Below are 9,803 nucleotides of genomic sequence, written 5' to 3'. Positions count from 1 at the left end.
TTTATTCTAGTGTTTGTATGTACTGCTGGACTACACTTAACCATGAGATGCYTCATACCTCAGTAGGGTGTTTACTAAAGTGGAGGACAAAGGGTGAAGACAAACCTTCCATGTATAAAGAATTATAAAAATGGTTTGTATTTACTGTGACACTTTAGGAGAAATACAAGACAGTTTCTATGGTGGTTATCAGACTTTGCCACTGTGTGTGTTCAAATTCGATTAGTAGTGAGATGAGAGCATCTGATGACCTTTTACTGTGTTGCTTGGGCATGCTTGGAGAAAATTCTGGGGAAAAAAACTGTTAAAAAAAGAAAACCAAAGCTATGAAAGCTGTATGTTGTCTCTCTGTGATACTTTTCCACATATGTAGGCTTTACTCTTCCATATTTTATGTGAAGGACTGTAATGARAACAGATTTGCTATGCAAGGAATTGTGCAAATCAGTAAGGAATCCATGGTCTAAAATGGGGAAGATATAAGCGATTTGTTTGTGTTCATGTTTTGTAACAACTGGAAGGTGTGGTAAAGTTGAAGGGATCTTCTAAGCAGGTTATCTAGTTGATGTGCTGTCTTCAGTGTGGCATTTCTCATCCTTATTACTTTGGTTTTTGGTTTGATAAAGTTTGTTATAATTCCTTGTGTGCAAAACCACTATAAATTTTAACAGCATGAAAGACAGACATTCTGAGATGGAGTTCCATTCACAAGCCAGTTATAAACAAAACCGTAACATAGGTTTTTTTGAAGCTTTTTAGAAGTTACCAGGTGTTTCTGTCATACCAGATTTTAGGGGTTGGGCCAGAATTTCTAGTAAGTCAAGTATCTGTGTGTGGTACTCACTGTATGCATCTTGTTATCCACTTTTTATCAATCCTTGTATCAACATATTTAAAATGGGTAGTTGTGGGCCATTACTTCAAAAGCTTATTCATGGAAGTGCCTAATAAAAGCAAGAGAGAAGCAGTTTGACTCTTGCACAATTAAATTTCTCTCTGTGGGAGGTACATTGAGCAGTGTTGGGTTTTGAGAAATAGATGTTTCTTTCTGTGTCAGCTGTCTCTGTGTTTGGAAAGACATTAGACAGTCCGTTTATAGCACAAGGGAATAATGAAGCACATGTGGAAATACATGGGGAGATGATGGAGATTATAGATCATCACTTCCTATTGGCGGAACCATATAAATTGCAGTGGAAATGCCTCAAAAAGGTGACCAAGGTCTGTGGCCCTCTTACGCTGAGTTTKGGTGAGTCTTGGGTATCAAGAACATTCCAGACTAGAAGAATATGAATTCTAACTGCAGCACTTTAAAGTGCCAAGAAAGGGATGACCAGAAATCTCAGTATGCAGTGGAAAAATTCACCATAGATTTGTTTGATCAAAAATTGAGAGAAATATAATTGTTGTGGGTGTCAGGAAAACAAGTCATTGGACAATATCATTCTTAGAGATTAAAAATTTAGTTGTCTTTACCAACCAAATTTACATACTTCTGCTTTACCAAATGCAAAATTGATTAGGCATTTGACTTTTAACATTGGATGTTTTAATTTTAAAAGTTAACAGTGTGTGTACAGTTTTTCAGCGCATGTTAAGGGTATTAAGTTATAGATGACACAAAAGAACTGTAGGGGTTAACCCCTATGAATTGGGCACTCCTAAGGAATTTCATGAAAAATATGATAAATTGGGTATGTTCAAACAAGATTAATTTCACATGGATAGAGATGCAGGAGTAAAGAATAATACAGARAGAGCTGTGGCCTGGGCTGTGTACTCCCAGAGCAGGGTGTGATGGTGAAATAGGTGATATACTGCAAGATTCTTGTCTGATGCTGTGTTAAAAAGGCTGTTAAAATGGCCTGAAATGGCTTTGAAAGTGAGGGTAGTGAAATCATACATAATGTCTATGTACAGCTTTGTTGATACTAATAAATTTTTTAATGCAGCACATGCTTCTGATGTCTACATTGGAAGAAACATGCTGAAAAAATAATGGGCAGAGAAAAGGAAATTTAAAGAGCTGAAGTAAAAAGATTGTTAAAATAGGAATTAAAGATGACATGATAAGTGGCTTTTAAACTCGGTAAAGAGAAAGTATGAACTGCTAAAACACTCTTTAATTTGGTGAAGAAAAGTAGAAAACAGCGTAGAGCTGGAAGTCAGACATTCACCTTGGAAATAAGGGAAACATTTTGACAGAGTGATTAACCAGTGGAACAAACTACCAGAGAAGGTGATGATTTTCCGTGTCTTGAAGGCTTTCAAAGAATAGATCTTTTTCTGTAAGCCAGGCTTTAGCCAAATGCAAGTTTGCCATGAGGGAGTTGAGGAACTCTGAGCTTGTACAACTCTTTGTGCCTTTGGCATGAAGCTCACGTGCTGCAGCTACTGTTAGCACTGAAAGGTCTCCAAGGCCAAACTCATGAGGCACATGTCCAGAGTGGTGTGTGCCTAGGGATGAAAAGGCTCAAAGGGCTCCAAGTGTTGCTAAGTATATTCTTCATGAGCTCAATACAAGAGATAACTATGGAGAATTGAATAGCCTGGGATACTAGAAACCAGAATAGATGATCCTAACATTACTGTGAACTTATTAACCTAATTTCCATTTCCTTGTGTTAATACATGCCAAAGACTGAAGTGGAAATGGATCCTGCTGCTGGCTGCATTAGCTTCCACTTACGCAGCTGTGGTCATAGAGGACAGAAGTGCTATACAACCAGCAGCTGCCCTGCTTGGTAGTTTTTTCCACTTTTTAAAATTGCAAGTGTATGCTGATGGTSCTTCACCCAACTGCCAGACAATGTCAGTGTCTGACACTGACAGATGACTGGCAATGTTTCCATCTCTGTTGGTTGCATTTAAAGTCTTTAAAAACTCTGAAATCTTGTAAAGGCTTTACATTACTTTAAACCTTTGAGTCTTGTGCCTYGTTGGCTAGTTTTCCTGACTGGTAAGGATTTGCTAGTAATTCTGTGGGACTGCAAGGAGACAAGCAAGAATGTRTTACTGGTGCATGTGTTAGACTGTACTGCAGAGGGTAAATAAWTAGAAAAGTGTGGAAAAAAGTGTTTTCAAGCACGTGTGCAAGATGCCTCTTTTAAATTATAAAAGTATTTACTGGCATCTCTTGCCTATTGTACTGTTTAGGTGAAGGGTAACAATTGTGCTTTTGCTTGCTGATGATGCATTTTAATGTTGTTACGAGTTTTGATGGGGATGGCTGCCTTGCAGGAAAGTTTCTTCTCTAGAACAAAAAAAGAAACACCCTAAAAGCATCGYGAAGGTTTACACTTATTAAAATGTTTCTTCTCTTAACATAGAAYTACCACTTCCAGTTTTTGACTTTTTGAAAAGTCACTTCATATAGAATGAAGCAAAAATAAATACATCTGTTCTCCATTTGGTTTTAATTTACCTTTTTTTTTAGCAGAAATCATGCATCAACGTTAATCTCTTAACAGCAATAAACAATGAAACATGAAGACAGACTGCCAGGCAACTTAAAGTCTTAAGTGGGGGTGTATAAAATACCCTTTCTTAAACATCTTACAATTTCTTTTGTTGTTTCTCATTTCAGTAGAATTGGATACCTCACTTCTAAAGCATGTCACGTTCTTATTTAGGCAAGGGTATTGTGTCATGAATTTTTTCTTTGTTGCAAATAACATGGAAATCTGTCTTTTGTGCTTCTGTAAATCTGAGATAACCCTCAGGTTCCACTTGCACGGTGGTTCTTTGAGGAAGYTTCTGCAAGCCAAGAAGCTTTTGCAGCTCTCTCTCTGTCGTGTAATCTCCACACCTTCATCTGGTGACATTTCCCTCATGGCAGGGAGAAAGGTGAATTTCAGAAGAGGGTTCCTGGTGGGTCTGACTGATATTTATGCTGCTTTTAAAAGAGAGAGAATGCTCTTCAGTGTTTATCTGAACAGTCCGGCAATTTTCTGAGTACATGAAGTGTATGTACTTTGAGCATTAAATACCTCTAAGTTTGCTAAAGTGGACAGGCCTCAGAAAAAATGTTCAAATGACAAAATATATGCCATCAAAATAAAAGTTATTGACAGGATTTTATTAACTTTTCATAGCTTCTGAAAACATCTGTCCTGTTTGCTTGGCTATTAGGTTTTGGTTTTTTTTTTTAGGAAGTGTATTACTGTAGGGCAAAAAAGAAAGAAGGAAAAAGAAAGAGAATGAATTTCCATGTCAGATGAAATACTGGAAGACAGCTATGTGAAGTGATCATAATAAACGTCCAGAAGGTTGTTATGTTTAAGAAGTACTTTCATTACACTTTTTCGCTTTTACTATGGCTAAAAATCACGGTGCTTAAGATTTAGGCATGCATTTTGAGTTCTAGCTTCTGATTTTCATTTGAAAAACAGTAACCAGAATTTTACATGATTAATTCAGCATCTCTTACCAGTTGTTTGCTCCTTAATGTTAGCATCTCACTATAATATGAAATTGTTCTTATTACTGTTCATTGTTTTGATGATTCCTTGGCAAACAGGTAGCAGTTTATCAGTGAATTACAAGAACATCTTTCACATATTTCATAGCTTCAATTCTCTGTAATAGAAAATGGTTTCCAAAWAAGATCTATATTTGATGCTTAAGCKAATGATTTCTTTTTTACTGAGAACATCCTTTGGACCAATTTCATTGGTKTTTGGAAATGGTATTTAGCAAAATTCATTTTGACAGTGAAAAATTTCTTTTTGTAAATTATTGAGAGTTGACAGCCCTGAGAAATTGGTTCCATGATCAGAATAGTAAATCTGAATTTTCAGCTGTCGTTGTTTCTTATTATTATAAAATGTAGAATACATTTTATAAAAAGATACTGTGTTAGACTTGGTAGTCACTGTGAAACCCTTTCAGAAATTTGTGTCATTGTCCATTGTATTACTACTTAGCTTCTTGAGCTTGGATTTATACCTATGTGTTATCTATTTCTTACACTTCACCAACCTCTGAAATCTTCATYTATATTTGTGTAAGTTATGTCTTTATTTGTAGCACAATTAAAGGAATATAAGCTAGTTTCTCTAAATTAAGAGGAAAAAATATTTGTTATAGTAGGGAGAGGGAACAGAAAGTAGATTTTCAGAAGCAGCACCTGCTGGATTCTCAAATGGTGGTGTTGACAGTCTTTAGATGATGGCTATATTATTCTGTAAGTCTCAATAACCAAAAATAATTTGGTAAAACACCTATGTAGCATTTGACTTGCTTCTTGTGTAACTGGTGCTTTCCGTAGAACTACAGAACTGTGGATTCAAATATTAGTTCAAATTTATAATTTAACATTTTAATTGTACTTGTTTTCCTTTCTTTCTAGAATATTTTCTTTCTTGGACATAGTTACTTTGTGTCGCTGTGCACAAGTTTCCAAGGTATGTATTTCTCTTGGGGTTTTTTTKKTKKTYCYTKGGRWKSYWWTTTYYTWAWTWAAWKSMAAWWAWKGGRWTYYTTWSMAWYYKSYTYCYKKTRRAAAAAAAAAAATTMGTTTCCTCARTSTCTTAGTTTATTAAAGCAAATGAACAGTGGTTCCAGTTTTGCATTTAGGTGTGGACTTACTTGCTGTGTACAGGACTTGTATCTAAAGGCTATGGAAAAGATATCCAGTYATGTACACTCTGGATCTGGAGAAGGGATTAGCCCAGGTTGGCCTGATGACACTTGCTTTTTATAAAGCATGTGGCTTTAYAACACTTATTTTTCCGGTGTAGTTCCTGCTTAAAGTTCCATATAGTTTGGTTAATGTGTATGTCTAAAAAGTACATCCGTCATTTTCTTGCCAAATACYAAAGGTGTTAAGTAGATGGACTACTAGAGGAAGAAAAAGGCACACWCAAGATATTAGAGAAGGCATGCTAAGTAACTTTTTGTGTTTAGCTTGTCTTCATTTTTTTTCTTGAAGTAAAATGAATAATATTCTGTTTCTACATCAACTGTGTACAATGAACTGTATTATTATACTACACGAATGAAATTTATTTCATGTTTTTCTTCTCTTAATTCTGTGTGGATTTTTTTTTTGTTGTTTGTTTGTTTGATTTAATGTAAAATTAAGTGTGTAATCATTTCATTCCTACACCCATATCACCCTGGCCTACAACTTCAGTAAGTTTTGTGAGTCAAGTGATRTCAGGTTTCAGCTAAAACCTACAAAACTGCATAAGAAAACCACAGTAATTGAATAAACTGGATCTTTCTCTCAGAACTACCTGTCAGTTGGATGCGGTATTCTTTTTTTTTTTCTCATTTTCTACATATATTTGTGTTTCTCTGGCTTTTTTATTTTGCTTCACTTTGAACAACTATTGCTTCAACAGTGAAGGACAAGCTCTCAAACACATATGTGTAACTTAGCACGTGTAAAGGAAAGGCCTGGTCCTAATAGTGGAAAGTCAGCAGTTTTCTGAAAGGTTTCTGTTTTCTCAGAATAGTAGCTAGTGAGGTTGAGAAACTGTGGTTTTATTGAAAGGAATCTCATCTGCTGCTACTTTCTTTTCATATAGATCTAGGAAAAGTAACTCATTAGTTTTACAAAAGTTTTTTAAGAACGGAGGGTTAAATCTTCCTATGTACATATCTCACATTTAATATCTTACTTTCCCTATGTTTTGTAGCCACAAGTTAGCCTTTAAAGTGTAATCTATTTAGGACGTTTGAGATTAAATTCTGCAAATTCTGTTTTTASTTAGTTGGTACTGTATGACTACTAATATCTACAATTTTTTTTAAATGCTGCATAAAATTGCCTAGTTTGTAATATCTGAATTACTCASAGGAAAATGTAGGGAGCAGGCAATGGAGGTAATAAATAAACTGTATTTGTTTTCTGTAGGCATGGAATGTTTTAGCTCTGGATGGAAGCAATTGGCAAAGAATAGACCTCTTTAACTTTCAAACGGATATAGAGGTTAGTGTCTTTCATTTTTAGGGTATTTTTCATTCCTATGGAGATGTTTAAGAGCATAGCCCATTTTGAGTGCCCCACAGACTGTGCTTGTGTTCACATGTTTTAATGAGTAAGTTCAAGAAAAAGCTGTGAAGRAGCAAATGAAAAAGAACTCTGTATTTGCTTTCTTTTTTCTTTTCCTGGATGAGTGTTTCAGTTTTGGTTGCCAGCTGTGATAATTTTCATATATCATATACATACAGGGCACTAGAAATTGAAACTTGCTCATTTCCAGAAAGGAAAGGTGTAAACACTGCCTCTGGATGGAGTGAGATTCTTGGAATCACATTTACCATCTAGAGGATAATTTTGTTGCTGGTCCCAAATCTCTCTGTGAGGGGGCCATCTAGTGCTGGGAACTCACGGGACACTTGGCTATAAGATCTGGAGATTGAAGCACTAAAATGTTGAGCAACTTTTCTTACTGAGGACTTGCCTAGATTTGATTTGGTGTGTGTCTGATTACCATATTATGACCATTTGTTTTGTAAGTTTTGAACTTGCATGAAATGCAGGTACATGTGCAGCAAGTCCTTTTCAGTGTATAATGAAAGGTTTTAGCGCAGACTTGTCTTCTGTAAGATAAACATGTCTGCATTAATGCTCTCATAGGTATGCATAACAAAATTAAAAACGACATCTGGAGATTAAGACAAAAATTGGTGGGGAACAACAATCCTTGATTCAATCGGAACTGGTTTATTATTTGTTGTTTGATACAAATTAAATTTAGACTAGAATAATAGATTTATTTATGTATTTTATATTTTAGTTTCTTAGTTGCATGAATAAAATCCAGATGTGTTTCATTTGCTGTATTTTGCTAACCATGGTACAAACTGTTCCTAAAGCTTTATAGTAACATAGAGGGCAAATTTTTTCACCTCTATTTTAAAACTTTATTGCCAACTCCTGTGCTCTACTCATCTTAAATAAGGATCTTGCCAGAGGTAGGAGAAGGATTTTAGGTATCTGCCTCAATCTAAAYGTGTCAAAGACAATTGGCAGCTTTAATGACATCTTTTCAGTTGCCTTTAGAAAAACTTATATTCCTCATTTGCTAAGAAATAAAGAAAAGCCCCACAGGTCTGCAGCCCTTCTGTTGATGAGGCTTTTATGTGTTTACAATAATTTTGGTATTTAGAAACATAGTATTGTTTTTTCAAATTTTCAATATTTTTGTCACGTATTTTACCTAGTGGTGTTTGTAGCATAGCATTTAGGAGAAGGAATGAAACTAAGTTATGACCTTCTTTTGCCATAAAAAGCTATTGTGGTTTGGAGCAATTCATATATTTCAGTATGTTATATTTAAGTACATTTATAATAGAAACCCCTAAAGTTTACTCATAGGAGTGTGTTCAACCAGAAATTATTACACAAGYTAGTGCTTAAACAAGATACAGTTTAACATTTGGTGTCTAAGAAYTCTGTTTAGCTGTTTTAATAGCATATTTTATATCTATGGATTTAGTACAGGTAAAAGCTGCTAATTGTGTTTGACAACTTTGTGCTGAGTTGAATGTTGTGCTGTTTGGTGATTTTTCAGTCAGTACTTTATCTGAGAATATCAAATAATGAAAAGTTCAGTTTTGTGAAGTTTTCTATATTTAAGACCTCATATGGTAGAGAATAAAGTGAGGAGGGGGAAAAACATATTAAAAATGTTTCTTTTCTATCAAAAATGTGTGATCTTGAAACTAAATGTACCTTAGAATTTCTTGATATGTGGAACCAATTGTAAGGTGGGGTAGATTGAAGAACTACTTTTTTGAGTGACAAATTATTCAAACAGCCAAATGCATTCAAATGCACTAAAGTTGTCTTCTTTAGTGTGCTGTTTTTTGGGAGATTTTACATGATTAAAGAAATAAATGGGTGTGAGAAAACTTATTATTTGTTTGTCTTTTCTTTGAATAGTTCGTTAGGGTTTGGCTTTTTTCTGCAATGTAATATGAACTTTTATTATATGTTATTCATTGAAGAATATTCCTTACAGTAAAGGTACTTGGCCTTTGCTGAGAAATAATTCTGATTAATTGATAAGCTTTTAAAAAGATATGATTTTCAGTTTGTTTGTTTTGGTGTAAATTCTTCTGAGAGATAAGATAAGCAATGTTACTTATGGACCAAGAAACAAGCTCTGATAAGAAAATATTTTTACATAGTGATGGCCAAGACTTTAGTACTAGACAAGAMAATAAAATATAAGAAACATATTAGTGTTTCAGTAAAATTGTTACCATCCCATGGTAACATGAGAGGAAAACAAGGACAGTGAAGAATTCACTGACCTGTAATTATATACCTATTTCTTCTTTAAAGGRTGAGAAAAAAAATGCACAGTGCTGTTAGGTATTAGTCCTGCTGTTGCTGCTCCCACCACGGTGTTTGACACCTTTCAGTTGCAGCCGTGCCTATGGCAGGAGCTGCAAAACAGACACTCACTGGAGGCTGTCATGATGTGCTGGTCTAAGCACGTCTCTGTGGGCAATTTAAACTGACGTGCTGTAGAAGTGTCTGTCACCTTTGAGGAGTGTCCAGGCCTTCCATTCCACCCAGGGGCAGTTCCCTACACATCTGACAAACCTTGAGGATCATTTTGGTAGTCTTGATGGGTAGGGCCTGCTGCAACAAAAACTTGAGCCGTRTGTGATCAAAGGAAGAAGAGAGAATTAAAGATTGAATTGAATAGCACCTGAGTGTGAGTGAAGGTTCTCAACAGGTAGCTGTTTTTTCTTAAAGAAGCAAAAGAAATTCAGAGTTGTAGTTCTGGTCGGGTGTGGCTGGGGCTGGTTTTATCTCCTGGGATTTTTAATTTGGTTAG

This window comes from Malurus melanocephalus, unplaced genomic scaffold (genome assembly GCF_030028575.1).
Source record: "Malurus melanocephalus ecotype Western Australia unplaced genomic scaffold, MMel_1.1 scaffold_300, whole genome shotgun sequence".
NCBI lineage: Eukaryota > Metazoa > Chordata > Aves > Passeriformes > Maluridae > Malurus > Malurus melanocephalus.
Note: the sequence above shows the minus strand (reverse complement) of the source record.